A 25,210-nucleotide genomic window follows, 5' to 3' on the forward strand; every position below is an offset into this window, starting at 1 on the left:
AAGAGGAAAGAAAAAAGGAAAGAGAAAGTAGCAGTATACTCACAGATGATTCAGATATTGGAGTCCCCAGAAATGGATTCTAAAATTGCTATGACTTATATGTTCAAGAAAGTAGATGACAAGATATAACATTTTACCGCACAGGGAAAAGCAATAAAAAAGAAGCAAATAGCAATTATAGAACCCATGGCTTCTGCTTCAGACCAGATTGGAGTAAAAGGAATCAGATTTGACCTCCCACTGGAAACAAATTTTAAAATGAATAAATATATGAGAAAATATATTTTCAAGACATTGGAGATCAATAAATGAAGAACAGTAATCCCTAAGAGTTATGAATGAAAACAATGGAAGCTCTACAGTTGTCCATATTATCTCTTTGAGAGAGATTCTAGGCTGTGGCTCAGGAAAGGGAAACTCAGGAGTCCAGGAGACTAGGGTTGAAAGTCTAGGGAGACCAAGTAGATTGAGTTTTTAGGGCAATGGACCAGGAAAGGTAGAACTGCACACAGAGAGAATTATAAATAGGACTCTGGGTATGTGCAGATGACACCTACCTTGAGTATTCAACAACATACTAATCAATGAATGCATGTGAGAAAACCATCCAAAGTGTCTGGGAAGGAATAACATGAAATAATTAGATAGAAAGTTGCTTAGAGTTTACGCAAGGGCAGGGAATAGTGCCTGTTTCCACTCAACAGACTGGAAAATCTACTGAGTCACAGGGCACTGGGTGCAAAGCAAGTTCACTTTGCCCTGGTGTTAATCCCAGGGAAAGACCCAAAGCCCCTCACCCACTGAACGCTGGGCTATGACAGTTTCTATCACTCGCACAAGTTTGGTGATACAGAACACTTGCATACAACCCTTTATGAAGTAGGTTTATTACTTACAAACAGGCAGCAAGGGACATCAGAAGCCTAGAATTCGTGACAAACCAGTCTCCCAAGCTTCAGGAAAGCTACCTAGAGCAGATGGAACCTATGCATATGTGCCCCACTTGCACTTCAGCTGAGGGGCACTGGAAAGCAGCCCACCGTGGATTCTATACTCCGGGATTATATGGATTACTGGGCTAAAGTGCTGTAGGACATTCTGTTCTAAGAAGGACTCGGAGCAGCCCCTGGCCTGTTCTATCCAATTCCACTATATGTCAAGATGTTGCATTCCCAGCACATTCTAGTTATTCTTGAGAACTATAGGCAAGAAAGGGGGAGAAGACAGCATTGGCCCAAGACACCTGGAGAACTGTCCTGCATTGGATAGAATACTCGGAAGAAATTTGTCAAAGTTGTGGGAAGAATTCACCCTAGACTAAGGGCTGCAAACAACCTACGTGTCTATCAAGACATGAATGGATCAACACACTGTAGCATGTCCCTATAATAAAATAATGCTCAGCAGTGAAAAGCAATGAACTATTGATTATGCAATTACAAAATAATCATGCTGAGTGAAAGAAGCCAGTCAAAAAGGAGTACAGACTAATTATATGTATAATTATTATGCATCATTTAAAAATAAAAAATAAAATAGAACTCAAATTAGCTACCATTCCCGTATGCAAATATTATTGCAACTCTTGGTAAGCTTTTTGCATATACTAAAAGATAATTTACAAGTTAAATACCAGATTATTTTTTATTTGTTAAAAAACTTCAAAAAACTGATTGTATAAAAACTAATAACATATAATGTTAGACAATTACAATTATCAATATAGTTTTTCTTATTAGGATAAAAAAGTCCTTTAAATCAAAAAAGAAGCATATAATTGCAATAGTAATTACATGTTAATTAATTTGATACAAACTGACTATTAAAACATGGATTCATGTTGTACTATTATATGGAATAAGAGCATATCAAAGCCTTAGGTAATTAAAATTTACATTGATGAGATTTCAATGCTGAGCTTAATGCAGCAGTATCAGGTTTATAATTGAAAAAACAAATTATATGCATGATTATACATGTATAGATTTATGATTATTGTTTACATATATAATCCACAATAATCATAAATCTGGTGTGGGAGGAAAACTTAGGCTTTACATGTAATGTAGAAAGATGAGATGTATCAGGAATGAGTGGACTTTTATAGAAACCTTAAAAGTCATAAAAGTGCTTTCTGAGGCCTTTTGAAAATCAGTTGCTCCAGGGGAGGGCATGATGGTCAGAACTCTGGTAATTAAAGTGTAGAAAACATGCAGAATTGGATATACATTTTATAACTCTATTTTTATCTTTGCAATTTTTGCTAGCAATCATGTTTCAAGGTAGCCAAAGGGCTTTTGAATCACAATTTATATCCAAGTCAATAGGTTTATATTACCTCCAGTTGTAATTAGAAAATGATAAGCATTAAATATGTTCTAGTTCTCTTAAAATTAGTAATACTACATGTTTTTCTGCACGTCCTTACTCCAAAAATAAAATTTACCAAAAAAGGAAAAAAAGTCTTCCCACCCCAACATCATGAACATGTTAACAGAAAAATTAAACAAGGCAACATATCCTGAAGATATTTATGAACTTAAAGTGCTATATGATTATATAAATGTAATTAACAACCTATATGTTTTTCTATAGCTAGTAATACAATATTTTAGAGCAGGAGAAACTTAAGAAATTGCCTTGTCAAATGCTGGCATTGCACAAGCCAGGCGATCTGTGCTTTGCTTGGTGAGTTTCCCTATCCAAGACTCCACAGCCTTTTTGTGGCAGAGAAAAGTCCAAACTCTTAGCCCCTAACTTTAACTCCTGTGTTCTCTCTCCACCAACTCCAACTTCTGGTGCTGATTTATAAGTGAAGTTCATTGTAGATTCTCTGTAGATATTTATAACCACGCGGAGCTCAGGTCCTCGATCCTGAGCAGGTGCCGCTCGGCTGCTTGCCATGACTCCTCTCCTTGCACTCTGAAAACAAGGTTATTTTGTTCACAGGCTGAGTGCAGAGAACCTTGTACAGATCAGGGGTTTTAAATATGATAAACAGGACTGTCTAATACTGAACATTTCGGAATTCATTAAATGTTGCTGTTTTAGTAACCAAAACCATTAATTACAGTAAATAAATTTACCCATTCCCCATGTAATCCAGGGTGAGATGGAGTAATTAGTACTTCATTTCATTGCTTGGAATTGATATCAATTAATTTACTTGCCAGGTAATTTGTTCAACCTGTTTAAGAATTTTTCCTTGTAATTCTGTTATTACCTTTGTCCAATAATGTTTAAAACATAATATAATTAAATGATAACTAAAACAACTGTAAATCATATTTAGTGAGTACAGTACAGTGATTGACCATCATTTTTTTTTTCTGTCAGTGCATTAATTTTTTTTTTTTTTTGAGACAAAGTCTCGCTCTGTCACCCAGGCTGGAGTGTAGTGTTGTGATCTTAAACATCCGCCTCCCGGGTTCCAGTAATTCCCCTGCCTCAGTCTCCCTAGTAGCTGGGATTACAGGCTGTGCCACCATGCCTGGCTAATATTTTTTAAATGTTTTTAGTAGAGAAGCGGTTTCACCATGTCGGCCAGGAGGTCTCAGCCTCCCAAAGTGCTAGGATTACAAGCGAGAGCCCATGCGCCCGGCCCAGTGCAATAATTAAATACACAATCTATGTCACATGTCAGGTGGACTAGCCTGCCCTTTTTTTGAGGTCATCTTTGGTTTTCAGAATTTAAAACAAAATCCCTTGAGCATTGACAGCAAGAGTGACAATCTTCTCCCCACTTACCAGCACATAAGCCCACCCAGTCCTTCCTGGTTCTATTGCCATTACCTCCTCTTCATTCTGTTTTAGACACCTCCACCTTATCCTTCTCTTCCCTCCCTCACTTACCTTACTTGCCCCTCAGATACGTAGGTCCCCCTCTCTGTCCTCCCTCAGCGCTGCTCTCCTTCTGTCATAGTACTCCTCATCCTACATAAGAATCATTTATCTTCTGAACATCAACAAGTAGCCACTGTACTCAGGTTCCAAAATCTCTGCTGGAGATGTAGTGGTTAGAATGACCAACACAGCCCTTGTCTTCACAGGACTTTCAGTAGAAACAAGCAGGGGACTTGAATTATCAATCATATTTTAATCATCAGAAGCATGTGAAATACTATAAACTAGAAATACAAGGCAGTACCAAACAAACTGACTGCTATACTGTCTTCAGTATCCCCATCATATCTACAATATAAGCAAATACACAAAAAACACAAAATGTTTTGTTTCCTTCAAGCATTGTATATAAACAAGATACAAAATTATTCTTGGGAAAACCGAACACACAAATGACTATTATCCTAGAGTCCCCTCCCCTAGGCTATGTGGAAAACTGAAACAGAATTTTACTTCTCTACTTACCCTGAAACCCCACAGCTTTCTCAGACTGTCACTAAAGTTGATGAATTTTGGTTCTCATTTAAGGGCTACTTAAATGTTTCTTTCCTAGAGCATAAGGTTCTTGTCTTTCTCAAGGCTGTGCCTCACTTCCTTCTTGTACTCTGTCTTAAAGATGAGCAGGAAAGCTCCTCAGAGCCATCTAAGGTAGCCATCATTTCTCCTTTGCCAAGGAAACCTTTCTCCAATCTGTTCTTGCCTGGATACCAGGACCAACTCCCTACTAAATAACTGTGGCCCCTTGGAGTGTTGTGCAATACAGATCAGTGTCTGCCAAACATGTATCCAAATGATTTGGAGATCATTTAAAAGTGCAGTTGGATTCAGTAGATCTAGGGTGGAGTCTGAGATTACGCATTTCTAACAAAGTCCTGGGTGATGTCAATGTTGCAGGTCTGCGGACCACATTTTGAGTAGCAAGGATGATGGAAACAAAGAGATTAATCTGCATGAAAAAATTGTGGATATTTATTGGTGTCATAATATCTACCAAATCAGGGCCAAATCTAGAGATATCTACAACTGTGATTCAACATAAAGGCATATATTTTTGAGCAGGACCTTCAGAAGTTCTAAAAACTTATTCTATTACAAAGATTCACAATATGCTCCTACTTTGGATCTTGTTTCTAACTCCATAGCAGCATATGTCACTAAAGAACTAATGCGGGCATTGTCAAGAGAGAAGTCTGACCTCTGTCCCAGGTTAGCCCCTAAGGTCTTATCAGAGCTTTTTCATGTGAGCTCTCAGTACCCTATGGCTGTGGCATCCCCCATAAGAACATGTTCTGTGTTAGGACCAGGTTTCCTTCTGCATCCTGTACCAGGGTTATCATGGGATTACTCCCTAGATTCATCATCAGTGAATCTGATAAATACCAAATGGCCAGAAAGATTGCAAACTACCTGCGTGAAAAGAGGTCAAAAGTTTCAAGGGGAGAGGAGTTCAGTTATCGTCAGGCAGCTTTTTAAAAGCTCATTAAAGCACAATCATACAGGGTTACAACAGTCTACTTCTAAAGAACAGAGGAAAAACTATTGACCAATAAACTTTGACTTAAAATCCTATCAATTAAATGGGGGAATCCCTAGAGACAGCCCAATTCTAATTGAAGTTTGCTCAACAAAATCCTTATCTGGCCCTTATTCCCTTTATTACCTCTTATCATTTTTCGTTCTTTTCATTTTGAATTCTATGAAGACAAAGAGATGTTGAGCACCAGCTCACCACAGGACCTTCCCTTTGTAACAGACCCAGTGAGCCCTGCCACATTTCTCTTAGTTATTCTGTTTGTTATGTTACCTGCTTGCCCCTGGGACGCATATATTATCCCCATCATGCCCTCCCAAAAATGCCCATTACAAATTTATGAAATAAGGGCCAGGACACAAAGGCTGCAAAAATGAGCCACAGTCACTAGTTTGTGAAAAAAAAAAAAAATTACTGTTGATGCTAACTAATGAAACAGGAAAATGGCCTTTTGTCCCCTTTTTTTCTCAGCTCAGATACTTGGCTATTGCTTTGCAGTCTCTATACTCATTAAATAGAGATACCTAATAGAATTTTTCATCCTCCTTCAAAGTGTTATGAGGAACAGAGATAATGGCCTAGAAAGTCATTTGAAATGTTGAAAATCTTGATTCAATGTGAGACAGCTCTTTAAATCATAGTTTATGAATAAGAAAACAACAACGTAGCAGGTTTCCAGCATACTAAAAATAGTAAAGTTTAGTTTCCCTAGAAAAAGGTTCTACACAGTTTTTCCTTCAAGGAATATGTATAATTTTGATTGTGTTTTGGAATATCCTAGTCCCAAGCTTTTTAAAATCAGATTTACTTAAGAGCATTTAGCTTTACGAGAACCTAGCAACCTAGCATAGCACAGACATGGTTTCTTTATTTTTCAGAGGTTGGTCTGCAGAGAATATCCAAATTATTGCTCCACGCTGTGAGATCCCCGTTCCTAGGAAAGCCGAGGTCTGCCTTCCAATGTGCAATTCTAGCTTAATAGGGAAGTTATATCACTGTTGACAATCTTGTCCTTTCTTAATAAATCTTAGAAGTTATTCCATAAGGAATATTCATTTTCCTTCAGACATGAAGTGACCATTAAGATGCGCCAGTAAAGAATCCATGGCTTTTAGTGTCTGGCCCTATTTCTTCTAGTTCAAGAATTTTAAGAAAAAATATTGCAATAAAAGGTATATTTTTATTAGCTATAAAGCAGATACATTTCTTGCTTCTCAAAAAAAATGTGTTATTCTGAAAATGTTCAAATAGCCAGGATTTATATTTTGCTAAAGTTAGATTTTAAATAAAAGATTCCTGCTTAATTATAAAGAGAGAATATTTACTGATAGAAAGTGTCCCTATAAATGGAAACATGTTTTTACGCTGTCCCCTGACACCCGTTGGGGGTGTCAAGAGAGTGGAGAGCGGAGACTGCTCAACGCCAAAGGTGAAGCTGGGTCATCAAAGGACAGGAAGAATTATGATGGCTGAAAATGACAACAGAGGGGACCCACAGCAAGGTCCAACCTTACCCTCCACCAATAAATAAATGTACCACCAGTAGATAAATAAAAAAAGTGACCTTCTCTGTGTCTGAGGGTTATTGACTATCCATTTTATTTTTTTCTGCCGCTTATTAATACCTGTTTGCATAGAGAGATACTTGCATTTTATGCAATCAGGAATAGAAAGGAGTTCCCTTTGCAAATATTACAAGAGAAGGTTGATAAGCATATATGTGTATGGAGAGGCATGAAATCAACATTTATTGATACCTACCATGTGCTGGAATCTGAGCTAAGATGCTTTTATATGTGTTTTCCTAACTAAATAATTATATCCCTACCATTTAAAGATCTATGATACTAAGAAGTTAATTAATTTACTCCAGATGAGATAGCTGCCAAATATGAAAAACAGTCCCAATGTGTTTTGATGTTCAAGTCACATCACACTACATTTTCTCACATATACAATAGACCAGCACTTTCCAATCACAACTTTTGCAATGATGGGAATGTTCTATATCGATGCTGCTCAAAATGGCACTAGCTTCACATCACTTTTGAACCTTTGAAATTTGGCTACTGTGAGTGAGAAACTGAATTTTACATTTAATTTAAACTGAATTTTACATTAAATTAAAAAAAATTCTGTCACCCAGGCTGGAGTGCACTGCCATGATTATGGCTCACTGCAACCTTAAACTCTTGGGTTCAAGTGATCCTTCTGCTTCAGCCTCCCAAGTGACTGGGACTATAGATTTGCACCACCAGACTCCACTATTTTTTTAATTTTGTAGAGATGAGGTTTTGCTATGTTTGGCCAGGTAGGTCTTGAACTCCTGGCCTCAAGTGATCCTACTGCTCAGCCTCCAAAAGCACTAGGATTAGAGGCATGAGCTACTGTACCCACCCTAAATTATATTTAAGAAAACACACCTGGCTACTATATGAGATAACAAATGTCTAGCCAGAAATTTTGTTTTAATGGTAATTGTAAAGGTTCTTTCAACTCCTATTTTTCTCCCCAGCCAGGCATCACTGTTGCTCCCCAACTCTTGTTTAGCTCTCAAAATGCAATCCTTAGATATCAGCAATAAAGACATCTGAAAAGTATATCTTCCATGAAAGCAATAAGAATAGCTCAACAAATTGCATGTAGGATCACTCAAAGAGATCTATTTCTAGATATTACAATTAAATTGTTGAAAGCCAAAGACCTCTTAAAGGCAGAAAGAGAGAAGTTATGGATCATATGCAAGGGATGCTCAATAAGATTAACAGATGTCTCATCCGAAACCATGGAGGCCAGCAGGCAGCAGGGTGGCCTGTTCAAAGTGCTGAAATACAGACTGTCAATCAATAATTTTATAGCCTGCAAAACAATCCTTTAAAAATGAAAAAAAAAAATTAAGATACTCCCAGGTAAACAACATCTGAGACAATCTGTTGCCAATAGACTTACTCAAAAGAAATTTTAAAAGAAGCCTGAAAGAAGGCTGAAATGAAAAAACACTAGACTGTAACTCAAATCCACCTAAAGATTCAAAGAGCACCGTTAAAGTTAAATACAGAGGTAAATATAAAGCACAGTATACATGTATATTTTTTCTACTATCTTATTTTTAAAACAACTTGCTAAAACAATAATTATGAATCATTATTTATGGATGCCCAGTATAGAAAGATGTAATATGTATAACAATACAACAAAGGATAAAATATTAAATGGAGGTAAGTAGGAGCAAAGCTATTGCTTACTATGGAAATTAGATTGGCCTTAATCTGATACAGATAGTTATAAGTTACAACATTAATTGTAACTCCCAGGGTAACCACTATGAAAATAACTCAAAAATACTTAAAGAAATGACAAGAAAAGTAAATTGCTACCGTAGAAAAAATTATTTGACATATAAAAGACAGCAACAGAGGAAGGCGAGGGAAATATGTAGAAAACAAATAGAAAATATGTAGAAATATGTAGAAACAAATAGAAACATAATGGAAATAAATTTTACATTACAAGCAGTTATATTACAGGTACATTCATTAAACATTCCTAAAATGGCAGAGACTGGATAAGAATTAAAAAGAAAACATGATCCAACTATATGCCATCTGAAAGAGACACACATTAGAATCAAAGACACAAATGAATTGAAAGTAAAAGGATGTAAAAAGAGATACTATGCAAATAGTGACCAAAAGAGAGCCAGATTAGCTATATTAATATCAGCCAAAATAAACTATCATCTGCTTTGTGGTAGAACCATAGAAGAAATATTCAATTCAACAATAATGGTTGGAAATTTTAATATACCATCTTCAATAATGAGTAAGTCAACTAGACAGAAAAGAGAAAATCAAATACTTGAACAACAGTGTAAAGCAACGAAGCCTCACATATCTATAGAACATTCCGTTCAACAGCAGCAGAATGAGTATTCTTCTCCAGTGCATTCTTCGTATAGACCATATGCTCGGCCATAAAATATATTTCAGCGAATTTAAAAGGCTGTAAATTACAGAAACTATATTCTCTGAACATATGGAATAAAACTAAAAGTAAATAACAGAAGCAAATTTTGGAAATTCATCGACATGGCAATTTCACCACACACTCCCTAATAACTAATGCACAAAGAAGAAATCATAAGGACTTTGAGAAAAATGCTTTGATAGAAAGAAAAAGCAAAGCACAATACATAAAAATTTTTGAGGTGCAATTTAAGGAATACATAAAGAAAAATATATGGCTATAAACACCTATATTAAAATAAGAATAATATCAGTAATCTAACCTTCTACCTTGAGAAACTAGAAAAAGAAATGCAAATTAAGTACCAATCAGGCAAAATAAAGTAAATAAAAGGATTAAAGCAGAAATAAATTAGAGGACATAATTGCAACAAGGAAAATCTACAAAACCAAAAGGCAGTTCTTTAAAAATTTCAATAAAATTGACAAAACTCTAGCTAGACTGACCAAGTTAAAAATGGAGAAGACTCAGATTATTAGGATGAAAAAAGAAGAGGGATATTGTTGTTCACCTTGCACAAATAAAGAGGATTATAATAGAATACTATGAGCAATTACATGCAACAAATTAGATAACCTAAATAAAACAGAAAATGTCTAAAAATATTTAAACTACCAAAATCGACCAAAAAAGAAATAAAAATACAAATAGATCAATAATGAGTATACTATTAATAAAGAAAAGACAGGAACCAAAGCTTCAACTGGTAAATTCTGCCAAGCATTTGAGAAGAATTAATACCAGTTCTACATGAACTCTGTCAAAACATAGAAGAGTGAAAAACTTTCACAACTCATTTTGAGGACAATAATACACCAAGACTAAAACCAGACAAATAACAAACAAGAAAATCACAGATTACTTTGTCTATGAATATAGATTTTAAAACTCTTTAAAATGTACGACCTCAAATCCATCAAAATACAAAAAAGAATTATACATTATGACCAAGGGGGATTTATTTGAGGAATGCAAGGTTGGTTCAACATGCAAAAGTTAAACAATGCAACAAACCATATTAATTGAACAAAAGATAAAAACCATATGATCATTCCCATAGATACAGAACAAGCATTTAATAAAACACAACACTTTTTCATGATTTATTTTTCAAAATCAACAAACTGGGAATAGAAGAAAAATGTCTTAATCTGTTAAAGGGCATCTATAAAAACGTACAGCTGGCATCATATTTAATGGTGAAAGAATAAATGTTTTACCTCTAACATAAGGAAAGGGATAGCCCCTCATCCCACTTCCATTCAGCATTGCACTGGAGGTTCTATCCATGGCAATTAGGCAAGAAAAAGAAATAGAAGTCATCCAAAATGTAAAGAAAGAATTAAACTACGTCTATTTGCAGAAGACATGGTCTTGTTTTATCAGTTTGCCAACTGCCATGACAAAGTACCACAAACTGATTGCCTCCAAATACATAATTTTATTGTCTTGCAATGCTAGAGACTAAAAGTCCAAAATCATGGTGTCAGCAAGATGTGTTCTTTCTGAAGGTTTTGAGAAAAAATCTGTTCCAGGTATCTATCCTTGGCTTTTAGGTAATCATCTCCTTCTATGCATCTTTATATTGTCTTTCTCCCATGGTGAATCTGTGTCTAAATTTCTCAATTTTTATTAAGACACCAGTCATACTGAATTAGTGCCCACCCTAATAACCTGATTTTAACTTGATGTCTCCACTAAAAACCCTGTCTCCAAATAAAGTCATATTCTGAGGTAGTGGGAATTAGAATTTCAGTTTGTTATATGATTGGGTGGGATACTGAAGCACGAGTCAACTCATAACATTTAGATATAGAAAATACTAAAAAATCCACTTAAATAGATTAAATGAGTTTCAGAGGAGTTATAAGACAAATTATTAATATACAAAACTTAACTGTAAAAATAGTCTGAAAACACAGTAGCAATTAAAAGGGAAATGAGAATCCACTGGAATAATGAAGGACACCCCAGATCTGAGGGAGGAGAAGGTGAGCAAACAGCCCCCACAATGGTGTCTGACTGATGAAAGTGAGTGAAGCCCCAGTACACAAGAGGGGAAAATAGTCTCCCTCTGTGACTCACCTTTCCATTGGGGATCTGTGCAACCCAGGCCAAGGGAGGCACTTTGTTTCTCCCAAGCCCTGGAGCTAACTTGGGAGGGTCTTAGAGATGCTGAGAAGGAAAGACACCAGAAAAAGCTACAGGTATTTTCCTAGACCTGGGACCAAGAGCAGGACATCATTTTAAATCTAGGTGCATACAAAGTCAGTCATTGTTAGGTGACCTGGCAGCATGGCCATGCTGGCTTTTTAGTCTCAGGCCAAAGAGCAGAGCACTTGCACTGAGGAGATGTAGGTGCCTCCACAAGCAGAACTGTGAAAAGCACACCAGCAATAGGCACTGAAATTGTGCTCTACCCCTTCACAGGTCTGGGACAGGAGGGGAGTTGCTGCAGCTACATTGTCTCCTGGGCAATGAGACTGCAGCCAGGAACAGCTCAGTGACCTGGAACCAGTCTGCATATGTCATTGCTAGGTGCTCCAGTCTGCTCCCTTGAGATTAAGGTGCATAATCTCCCTGCTCCATGCCGAGGCAGATCTCCAGGCATTCAGAGCACCCATTCGCAAGGATCAGCAGCCTGAGTTGTCCCACCCTCCCTTTGCTGAGATGCTTATGCAGGGGTAGGGGGCCCTCTCTGCTCCAGACCCTGACGGACTTCTAGGCATTTGGAGCACTGACTCCCCTAGATCAGCAGCCTGGGCAGCCACACTTTTCCTATGCAGAGATAATGGTGCAGCAGGGTCCCCTCCACTCCACACGTGGGCAGATCCTCAGGCATTCAGAACACTCATTCACCTACATCAGCAGTTTGAGCTGCCCCATGCTTCCTGTGCATAGATCATGGTGCAGGGAGGCCCTCTTCACTGTATGTCCAGGTCTATTTGCAAGCAGTTTGAGCACCCATTCACCTAAATGGGTGGCAGCCTGAATCACCCTAAGTTTCTTGTAAAGAGATCTGGGTGCAGGGGGTGCTGAGGGAGATCTCTGGACATTCAGAACACCTGCTCATCTGGATCAGCAGCCTGAACCACCTTACCCTTCCTGTGCAGAGGCTGTGATGGATCAGGGCCTTCTCTGCTGCGTGCCCAGACCAGACCTTCAGGGATACAGAACACCAGCTTGCCTGGGTAACCGCCTGAGTCACCCTCACCTTTTTTGTGCAGAGATTTTGTTGCACCTGGGCCCTCTGCATTCCATATCCAGACAGATCTCCAAGCATCTGGAACACTCACTTCTCCTGTATTAGGTATTTAGGCCAACCCTTCTCCCTGTGCAGAGAACTTGGGACCAAAGAAGTTCCTCAACTTCATGCCTAGGCACTCCTCTGGGTACTTGGTAACTGCCCACTGGATTATACCTTTGTGCTGGTGTTTGTACCTGCCTAGTCTGACACCACCCATCTTGGTCTTTCTCTCACCCCCCACGGGCTGAGCAGCCTGAGCTCAAACCACTGTGCACTCCACAGATCTACCCATTGCCTGAGGCAACACAGAGCTTCTCCCAGTAAATAAAGAGCTACATTGGCTGCAGCCAGCTCTTACCCATAAGCACCATCTAATAGCTTGTAGGTCAAGCCCCAAACCTGGTGTAAAAATTGGCTATAGAAGCAAAGCCAAACACTCTATCTGACATTCTTTACAGTCACAGCCCCTAGAGAGGGGGAAAAAGATAAAGAATAAAATAATATTATATGGAAAAAAAAGAAAAAAAATCCTATCCACATGAAAATAATTACAAAAATTAGAAGTGGCTGCATTTTCAGATGAGAAAGCACCAGTGCAACTGTCACAGCACCATGAAAAATCTGAATGTTGTGACACACTAGCTCTCCAGTAATGCTCCTTAAACAAAATGGAAACTCAGAAATGAAAGATAAAGAATTCAAAGCATGGATCAGAGAAGTTCAGTGAGATCAAGAGAAGTTGATAATCAACACAAAGAAACTTCTAAAGGAATCCAGTAAATGAAGGAAGAGATAAACAACTTAAAAATAAATCAGTCAGAGCTTTTGGAATAGACAAACTCACTTAAGAAATTATAAAATGCAATTAAAATATTTATCAATAGACTGGACCAAGCAATTCTGAAAGAATTTCAGAACTTGAAGACCAATCTTTTGAACTAACCCAGTCAGACAAAAATAAAGAAAAAACAATTTTTAAAACTGAACAAGGCATTTGAGAAATATAGGAGTATGTAAAGCAAGAAAATCTACAAATTATTGGCATTCCTGAGAGGGGAAAAGAAAAAGGAAACAACCTGAAAAACACATTTGAAAAAATAATTAAAGAAAATTTTACTAATCTTGCTAGAGAAGTAACTATCCAGATGTTAGAAATCCAGAGAACACCTACCAGATACTATACCAAATGAACAACACCAAGACCTATAGGCACCAGCTTGTGCAATGTCAATGCTAAACAAAAAATCTTAAAGGCAGCCACAGAAAAATGTTAGATCACGTACAAAGGAACCCCATCTGGCTAACAGCAGACTTCTCAGCAGAAACCTTACAAACCAGGAGAGATTGGGAGTCTATTTGTAGCATTCTTAATGAAAGAAAATACTAACCAAGAATTTCTTACCCCACCAAACTAAGCTTCATGTGAAGGAGAAATGAAATCTTCTCTAGACAAGCAATTACTAAAGGAATTTATTACCAGTAGACTAATTTTACAAGAGATCTTTAAGGGAATTTGAAACATGAAAACAAAAGAATAATATCTGCTACTACAAAAACACATTTAAGTATATAGCCCGGAGACCCTATGAAACAACTGTACACCTAACAGCTAACAACTTCACAATTTGCCACTCTGTTCCTTTTAAGTGGGGCCTTTAGACCATTTACATTCAAGGTTAATATTGATATCACATATTAAAAAAACAAGACCCACCCTCCTGCTGTCTTTAAGAGGCTTATCTCACATGTAATGATACCCAGAGGCTCAAATAAAGGGTTGGAGAAAGACCTATCATGCAAATAGAAAACAAAAAAAAGAGGGGTAACTATTCTTAAATTAGTTAAAATAAACTTTAAACCAACAATGGGATAAAAGGACAAATAAAGGAATTACATACTGATGAAGGATGCAATTCAATGAGAAGACTTAACTATTCTGAATATATACACACCAAATGCTGGAGCATTTGGAGTCATAAAACAAGTACTTCTAGACCTATAAAAAGACAGCCGTACAATAATGGTGGAGGAACTCAATAGCTCACTGACAGCACTGGACAGATCACCAAGGCAGAAAACTAACAAAGACATTCTGGACTTAAATTCAATACTTGATCAACTTGATTGATTGGACCAAAGAGATATCTACAGAACATTCCACCCATCAACCACAGAATATACATTCTTCTTATCTGCTTCTGGAAAATACTCTGAGATCAATCACATGTTCAGCCATGAAGCAAGTCTCAATAAAATTTTAAAAAATAAAAATCATATCAATCATACTCTTGCAACACAGTGGAACCAAAATAGAAGTCAATTCCAATAAGATCTCTCAAACCACACAATTAAGTTGAAATTAAGAAAGTTGACCCTGGATGACTTTTGAGTAAACAAAGAAATTAAGACAAAAATAAGAAAAATTCTTTGAAATAAATTAAAAAAGAGGTAGAACACTTTAAGATCTCTGAGATGCAGCAAAAGTGTTAAGAGGAGAGTTTGTAGCACTAAATATCTATTTCAATAAAATAGAAACATACCAAATTAATGATCTAACATGAATGATCACATCTAGATGAACTAGAAAAATAATGACAAACTAACCCCAAAGCTATCAGAAGAAAAGTCATATTAAAATCAGAGCAAAACTAAATGAAGTTGAGATCCAAAAATCCATACAAAGTATAAAACCAAAAGGTGATTTTTTGAAAGGATACACAAAATTGATAGACTGCTAACTACATTAACAAAGAAAAAAAGGGAGAAGATCTAAAAAAGAACTATAATAAACTACAAACGTGACATTAAAACCAATCCCACAGAAATACAAAAGATCCTTAGAGACTTTTATGACACCTCTATGCACACAAACTAGAAAATCTAGAGGAAATGGATAAATTCATGAGACCACAAAACCTCCTAAGATTGAATCAGGAAGAAATCAATATCCTGAACAGACCAATATTTGGTTTAAAAATTGAATCAATAATGAAAAACTGACCAACCCAAAAAAGTCTTGAACTAGATTAATTTATAGCTGAATTCTACCAGATGTACAAAAAAGAAGTGGTACCAATTCTGCTAAAACTATTCTAAAACTTTGAGACAGAAGGACTCCTCCCTAACTCATTCTATGAAGCCAATATCATCCTGATACCAAAACCTGGCAAAAATGTAATGAGTAAATAAAACTTCAGGCCAATATCTCTAATAAACATAGATACAAAAATCCTCAATAAAATATTAGCACACTGAATCTAGCAGTACATCAAAAGCTTATCCACCACAATCAAGTAGGCTTTATTCCTAAGATGCAAGGTTGGTTCAACACACACAAATCAATAAATGCAACTGACCAGATAAGGACACTTAAAAATGAAAACCATATGATCATCTCAATAGGTGCAGAAAAAGCTTTGATAAAATCCAACTTTCCTTCATGATAAAAAAACAAACCAGACATTGAAGGAACATACCTCAAAATAATAAAAGTCACCTATGATAAATCCACAACCAACATCATAGTGAATGGGCAAAAGCTGGAACCATTCACCTTAAGAAGAGGAAGAAGTCAAGGATGTCCACTCTCACAACTCTTATTCAACATAGTACCAAAAGTCCTAGCCAGAGCAATAAGGCAAGAAGAAATAAAAGACATCCAAATAGAAAAAGAAGAAGTCAAATTATCTCTCTTTACTGTTGATGATTCTGTACTTAAAACATGCTAAAGACTCTGCCAAAAGGCTCCTGGAACTGATAAACAGCTTCAGTAAAATATTAGGATACAAAATCAATTCACAAACATCAGTACCATTTTTATACACCAATAACATTTCAGCTGAGAGCCAAATCAAGAACACAATGCCATTTACAATAGTACCCATCCCTCCCAAAAATACTTAGGAATACATCTAACCAAAGAGCTGAAAGATCTCCACAAGGAGCACTACAAAACAATGCTAAAATAAAATTATAGATAACACAAACAAATGGAAAAACATTCCATGCTCATGAATTGGAAGAATCAATATTGTAGATTGCTCAAAGCAATCTACAAATTCAATGCTCTTCTTATCAAACTAGAAACATCATGTTTCACAGAATAGAAAAAACTAGTCTAAATTTCAGATGGAACCAAAAAATAGCCCAAATAGCCAAAGCAATGCTAAGCATAAAGAATAAAGCTGGAGCCATCATATTACCTGACTTCAAACTACACTATAAAGATATAGTAACCAAACCAGCATGGTACTGATACAAAAGCATACACATAGACCAATGGAACAGGTTAGAGAACCGAGAAAGAAAGCCACACACCTACAACCATTTGGTCTTTGACAAACTTGACAACAATTAGCAATGCAGAAATTACTTCCTATTAAGTAAATGGTGCTGGGATGACTGACTAGCCATAAACAGAAGACTGAAACTGGACCCTTTCTTTCACCATATAAAAAATAAATAAAATGAATTAAATATTTAAATGTAAGACCTCAAACTATAAAAATCCTAGACATAAACCTAGGACATACCATTCTGGACACAGGCCTTATCAAAATATTTATGGTTAAGTCCTCAAAAGCAATTGCAACAAAAACACAAATTGACAAGTGGGATCTAGAACTTCTGCAAAACAAAGAAACCATCAACAGAGTAAACATACAACAGAATTGGAGAAAATATTTGCAAACAATGCACCTGACAAAGGCCTAATATACAGAATCCATAAGCAACCTAATGCAACAAGCAAAAACAAATAACTTCATTAAAAAGTAGGCAAAGAACATGAACAGACACTTATCAGAAGGCCTACAAGCAGCCAGCAAACATGAAAAAATGTTCAGCATCACTAATGAAATGAGAATCAAAACCACAATTAGATGCTGCCTTGCACCAACCAGGTGGAATTGTTATTTTAAAAAGTCAATAAATAGGCCAGGCATGAGGCCTCATGCCTGTAATCCCAGCACTTTGGGAGGCTGAGGCAGGCAGATCACTTGAGGTCAGGAGTTTGAGACCAGCCTGGCCAACATGGTGAAACCCCGACTCTACTAAAAATACAAAAATTAACTGGGTGTGGTGGCAGGTTCCTGTAATCCCAACTACTTGGGAGATTGAGGCGGGAGAATCACTAGAACCTGGAAGGCAGAGGTTGCAGTGAGCCGAAATTGCACCATTGCACTCCAGCATAGGTGACAAGAGTGAGACTCTGTCTCAAAAATAAATAAATAAATAAATAAATAAATAAATAAATAAATAAATAAACAAACAAACAAATAAATAAATAACAGATGCTGGCAAGGCTGCAGAGAAAATGCAACAATTTACACTGTTAGTGGGAATAAAAATTATTGCAGCAACTGCAGAAAGCAGTGTAGACATTTCTCAAAGAACTTAGAACTACCTTTCCACCCAGCAATCCCATTATTGGGTACATACCTGAAAGAAAATAAGTCTTTCTACCAAAAAGACACATGCACTTGTATGTTCATTGCAGCACTATTCGCAGTAGCAAAGGCATAAAATCAACATAGGATACCCATCAACAGTGGGCTGGATAAAGAAAATGTAAATACGTATACACCATGGAATACCATCCAGCCATAAAAAAGAATGAAATTATGTCTTTTGCAACAACAGGGATGCAACTACAGGCCATTGTCCTAAGCAAATTAAACCCAGGAACAGAAAACCAAATACTGCATGTTCTCACTTATAAGTGGGAGCTATACATTGGGTACACATGGACATAAAAATGGGATCAATAGACACTGGGGACTACTACAGAGGGGAGAGTGGAAGTTGGGGGGCAAGGGCTGACAAACTACCTACTGGGTATTATGCTCACTACCTGAGTGTCGGGATCACTCATACCCCAAACCTCTGTGTCACACAATATAGGCATGTAACAAACCTGCACGTGCACCTCCAAGTCTAAAATTTAAAAAGGAAGTATATTTATATTTTACATTAAGATGAAAAAAGATCTGTACAGTAAAAACCACAAAGCTTTATTGAAGGAAATTAAAGAATTCCTAAATAAATAGACTTTCCATGCACATGTGTTGGATGAGTTCATATTATTAAGATAGCAATATTCTTCAAATTGATCAACAGATTTGATTCAATTCTTACAAAAAACACAAGGTAGATTATTTGAAGAAATTGACAACATAACCGTAATATTTATGTGGAAATGTAAAGGATCTAGAATAGGCAAAAGAGAAAAATAATGTTGGAAGAATTGCACTCAGATTATAAAATTATTGCACAGCTACAGTAATCAAGGCAGTGTTGTATTGGCATAAGGACAGGCATATAGATCAATGGATCAGAATTGAGAGTTCATAAAAAAAGAACAAATTCACATTTTGGGACACTTAAATTTTTACAAAGTTACCAAGATGATTCAATTACAAAATAATATTTTCACAAATGGTGCTGGGACAATTAGATATTCACATGCCAAAAAAATTAGTAAATTTGGACTCCCAAGTACTCCTACTCTACCATACACAAAAATTCACCAAAAATGAATTTAAGATCCAAATGTAAGAACTAAATGTAAGAACTGAATCTATAAAACTCTTAGAATAAAACATAGCTATAAATCTTTATGACTTTGGAATGGTAATGATTTCTTATGTATGACACCAAAAGCACAAGCAACAAAAGAAAAGAAATAAATTGTCCCTTATCAAAATTTAAAATATTTGCTCTTTAATGGATACCATTAAGAAATTGAATAACAGCCGGGCATGGTGGCTCGTGCCTGTAATCCCAGCACTTTGGGAGGCCGAGGCAGGCAGATCATCTGAGGTCAGGAGTTCAAGACCAGCCTGGCCAAAATGGCAAAACCCCGTCCGTACTAAAAATACAAAAAATTAGCCAGGCGTGGTGGCAGGCACCTGTAATCCCAGCTACTCAGGAGGCTGAGGCAGGAGAACTGCTTGAACCAGGGAGGTGGAGGTTGCAGTGAGCCGAGATCATGCCATTGCACTCCAGCCTGGGCGACAGAGCGAAACTCTGTCTCAAAGGAAAGAAAAGAAAAGAAAAGAAAAGAAAAGAAAAGAAAAGAAAAGAAAAGAAAAGACAAGACAACCCACAAAATGGTAAAAAACATTTATAAATCCTATATCTGATTAAAGACTTCTATCAAGAACATATAAATAACTCTCACAACTCGATGAAAATATGGCAACCAATTAAAAATAGGCAAAGAATATAAATAGACATTTCTCTTAAGAAGATGTACAAATGTTCAATATGCACATTAAAAATGGTCAACACCTAGACCCAAGGTAAATGCAAAAACCCTAATGCGATACCAATTTACACCTACTAGGATGGCTATAATCAAAAAGACAGAAAATAAAAAGTGTTTGTAAGGACAGGGAGAAATTAGAACCCTCTTACACTGTCCATGGAAATGGGAAATAGTGCAGCCAGTGTGGAAAACAATCTGAAAATTTTTTAAAAGTTTAAACAGAATTAATGTATGATTCAGCAATTTTATCCGTAAATACATACCCAAGACAAATGAAAACATAGTTTCACACAAAAACATGTACTCAAATATTCATTGTATCATTATCTGTAACAGCCAAAGTCAAATACAGACCAAATGTCCATTAACTGATGAATGAATATATGTGGCATATCCATTTGATGAAATATACTATTTCTTGGCAATAAAAAGAAAAAAAAATGAAGTACTTATACATGCTAAAACATGGATGCACTTGTAAGCTACACTGAAAGATGCCGGGCACAAAAGGCCACAGATTGTATGATTCAATTCTTATGAAATGTTCAGAATAGGAAAATCCACAGAAACACAGGGGAGATTCATAGTTGCCAGAAGTTGAGGAGAAGAGGAAATAGGGAATAAATGCTAATGACTATGAGGTTTTATTTCAGGGTAATAAAAATGTTCTAAAACTGACTGTGGTGATGGCTGCAAAACTCTGAAATACTAAAAAAATCATTCAACTGTATACTTTAAATGGGTGAAATGTATGGTATGTGAATTACATCTCAATTAAGCTATTATTGAAAAGAAAAAGAAAGAAAGATGGGTGGGGGGGAAGGAGTTTCCAAACATCTAAGGAAGATGTATCCAAATCTGGTTCCTAGCCAGCATCTACATATAGAAGAGCAGAAGAAAAAGACTTGGAAATGTGTTTGACATGTGCCATGTCGTCATTCACAGCCCAGCTGGTTGGAATGGTGAGATCAGTTCACTTCAGTAATTTCCCTTCTGTTATCTTGTTTTGGGAGCGTTATCCCTTCTAGAACTGTGACTCCTGTCTTAAAACAGTCTTCTCTGAGGCTATTTCATCTAGAAAATAGAACTAGAAATAGTCCCATATGCATTGAGTTGTTATGAGAATTAGCTCAGAAAAGGTAGAAGGTGTTTAGCACAATGACTTTCATGTAGTAAAGGCTCAACAAAAGTTATCTCTTTTAAATTCCTTAACTCCACCCCCATCATTTGCCCCATTCTGGCATGCGTTTTTATTGTAGGTCATTGTAATGACCTAGAGTCATTCATTTATTCTTCATACACTTGTTTTTGTTGTTTGTTTCTTTGATATGATTCATTTTTTTCTTTTTTCATTTTAGCAAGACCCAAGTATCAAGTTCTGCACTCAGTACTGAGATAATTGCACTGCATTGTGTTGAGTGCAGTATGGAAGCTAAACACAGGATACTTTGAAGAAAAGACGAATCCCATCTATTTTGTCCTGTGCCATCCTGTACCCCATAACCATGCTCAGAACTCAAAGAACACACAGCCTTTCTCAAGATTATGGCTGGATGGCCAATTTCTAATAAAGAAGTGAAAGCAATTTGTCACATTAAAATCTTAGCAAGTCCACTGGTCCTCAGTGCCTCCTGGAGAAACAGTATGAGTCAGATGTTCCCAAAACACAATGGAGACGGCATCAGGGCTGTACACAACCTAAAAGGGATATTTTACATTTAACTAATTTTTATTTTTTAGATGGATTCTCACTCTGTCACCCAGCTTGGAGTGCAGCGGTGCGATCTTAGCTCACTGCAACCTGTGCCTCCAGGGTTCAGGCAATTCTATTGCCTCAGCCTCCCGAGTAGCTGGGATTACAGGCGCCTGCCACTATGCCTGGCTAATTTTTTGTGTTTTTAGTAGAGATGGAGTTTCACCATTTGGGCCAGGCTGGTGTCAAACTCCTGACCTCAAGTGATCCACTCACCCTGGCTTCCCAAAATGCAGAGATTAAAGGTGTGAGCCACGATGCCAGGCTGTACTAATCTTTATGCATACTCTGCAGATGCTTTTGGATTGCCATGTCCTATTTTTCTGCTTTAAGCAAAAGGTTGCACAAACAGCCACGGACAACTGCCGATGAAACACAGGAAGACTCTCAGAGGGATATTCATCACGCAAACACCAGAAGTGGCCAGGAACTCACATACTTCTCTCTTTAGGCTGCAGTGATAATTGAGTAAAGGGAGATAGATGGACACTCTAATTTGCTTCAGGAAAGCCCCAGAAATTGTAACACTTCTCCAAAACTCTGATGCTATGATGTTGCCTAACCACAGAAATTTCAGTGAACAGATGACTGTTTATCTCAGATTATGAGTTCTCCATGTGGACAGAACTTATGATTTAATTCTGTGGCTCCAGCCTTATCACTTTACCCAGCACAGGGCAACACTTGGTAATTGCTTATTGGGTTTATTGTCTGAATTAATATTGTATCAATCATGTGAGGCATTTGCCTTTCACACTGGGGGTCTGTAATTTCTATGACATTTCTAACTGAAAAAACTGAAAACACAACAGCTCTAATTGTTTACTTTTTATTTTAATAGTAATCTAAACAATATAACACAATAATTAGGATTATTTTACAGCCACCTAAAGATGGAATTCTGACTTGGGATTCCAGAGTCTGCCTTCGTTCCTAAGATTATACTTTTACTGAGCTAAAGTGCACTGGCATCGCTATGGGATAAACTGGTTGAAGCCAAGACTCCTATGGGCGTGAAGTTCTGAGCGGCACTATCCCCTCAGCATTTACTACAATGCCTGGCACATAATAGCTTTTAAAGCAAGATTTAATGGTGAACTCTTGATGAAACTAAACCTTTGCAGTTTAGCGACGTGTCAGCTTGGGTAGGCTAAATTACATTTGTCAGAATTTTTCTTGCATGGTTGCAGTTAGGGTGAACTGTAAGGGGGTTTCTTCTTAGATGTGGAGGACAGGAGGGAAGGAATAGCCAACTTGTACCCCACACCCATTGTGACAAATCCGCTCACTCACCTCGTTAGTGAGGGGCTGCAGCAATGCCTGCACCTGTCCCTTCGTCCCCTGGATCCTTCTTCAGATTCCTGACTCCTGGGCCATATGTTTGTGCTTAGCTCTGTGATAAAGGGTTTCAATTTCTGAAGGGCACCCATGTGACCAATGTCACAGGAAGCGGAGCTACTGTTTTAGCCCATACTTATGAGATTTTAGCCCATGCTGTGAGCTTCTGCCTACCCATGATCTACCCCTCTAAGCACCTCCCTTCCCTTTCTGTCTGCCTGTCAGGTGGACTTCAAGCTCCAGTGTCAGAAGCAAAAACAACAGCCTTACAGAGAATGCACAACAGGTTCCCACAATTGTGTAAGCCAGTTGTCTGCAGTGAGTCTCTTTATCTCTCCTGGTGGTGTTTCCCTGATTGAACTGATACAGAGGTTGATGCATTACTTGGTTCTTTCATCTCTGTTTTACTCTCCACAGTTTTCCTGGTAGCACATACGGTAATAAGTAAGCAATAAGGAGTTTTATGTTCCTGACTCCATAAATAAATGCATTAAAGCAAGCTTTAATAACACTATAATCCTAACCTTATCTCCAACTAGACCAAACAATTTTTACAGCGTTATTATGTGAGGTATGTAATACCTGTAAGGCCTGTTTAAGTACTTGACACACACATACCTTCCATAAGCACAGTAAAACAGAATCTGCCATTGGCAGAGGAGCCTGAGCATTTGGGATGCCTGAAGTCCAGCCAGCTCATCATCCTTGCTTGCAAGCATTATCCCTTGAAAATGGTAGTATGATTAGGAACCATTTTGTGTGGCAGACTTTCAGTTGTGCAGAAACTATAAATCTTACTCAAGCAAGGATATTTTGCAGTGACTGGGATCAAGAACCACAGACCTGAATGTTTTCTCACCTTAAAGCACCAGCCTCTGAGCCCAGTGTTCTTCTGGCTTTAGACAAGCCCTACGGTGTTCATGCTATCAATCGCAAAGGAAAAACTCAATGGATTGGGGTAGCTAGATCCACTAAATGGGGACGCACTCTTCTAGAATATTTAATGCTCTTGCACTGGGTTGAAAACAATTTTGTTTTTCTACAAACCAATAAGAGGAAAGTATAAACTCACATAATCTGGAAAGGAGGCAATGATCAAATACTGAGATTTGAACTTTAGCATTCATTAAAATTAGCATGCAAGAATTGCTTACTGGAAGAATTTTGGTTAAGGACAAAGGATAATTATTCTTAATCAAGCAGCAATGCTCTTATTAATATAATTTAGCATACTTAAAGGAGATTATTGCTGAACTCAAAATTCAAAAACAGATTAAATATAAAACAGAACCTGCAGCTATATCTTTTCATTGTAAAATCAACACTAGTGATGTTGTTTCAGCAGAACATTAGACACTAAATAAATGTTGCTAACTTGAATCATACTGGTTTTTTGGTTTTGTGTGTAATTCTTATATTTGTATTGCTTTTACAGTTCTCTATTTTTTGCATGTTTTAAGCAACACACAGACATTCCATTATTAAGATATCTCTTAATAATGGAAATACATTCTGAGAAGTGCATCATTTGATGATTTTATTGTTGTAGGAAGATCATAGAGTGTACTTACATAAACCTAGATAAAATAGCCTACTACACACCTGGGCTATATGGTGTAGCTTATCACTCTGAGGCTAACAAACCTACACAGCATGTTACTGTACTGAATACTGCAGGCAATTGTGAGACAATGGTAGTATTTGTGTATCTATAAATATCTAACATAAAAAAGTACAGTAAAAGTACAATATTAAAGATAAAAATGCTACACATCTGTATAGAGCACTTACTATGAATGGAGCTTGAAGGAGTGGACGTTACTCTGTGTGAGTCAGAGAATGACTGATGAGTGAATGTGAAGGCATAGAACATTACTGTAAACTACTGAAGACTTGACAAATGCTGTACACTTTGGCTACACTAAGTTTATTAAAAATATTTTTCTCCAATAATAAATTAACCATAGCTTACTCTAAATTTACTTTATACTTTTTTTATAACATTTTTTACTCTTTTATAATAATATTGAATTAAAACATAGACATATTATACAGCTGTTTAAAAAGTTATCTTTGTATCTTTAGTCTATATTCATTTTTCTATTTTTAATTTTTAATTTTTTTTAACTTTTTAAACATGTTCAG

This window comes from Hylobates moloch, unplaced genomic scaffold, assembly GCF_009828535.3.
Source record: "Hylobates moloch isolate HMO894 unplaced genomic scaffold, HMol_V3 SCAFFOLD_24, whole genome shotgun sequence".
Classification (NCBI taxonomy): domain Eukaryota; kingdom Metazoa; phylum Chordata; class Mammalia; order Primates; family Hylobatidae; genus Hylobates; species Hylobates moloch.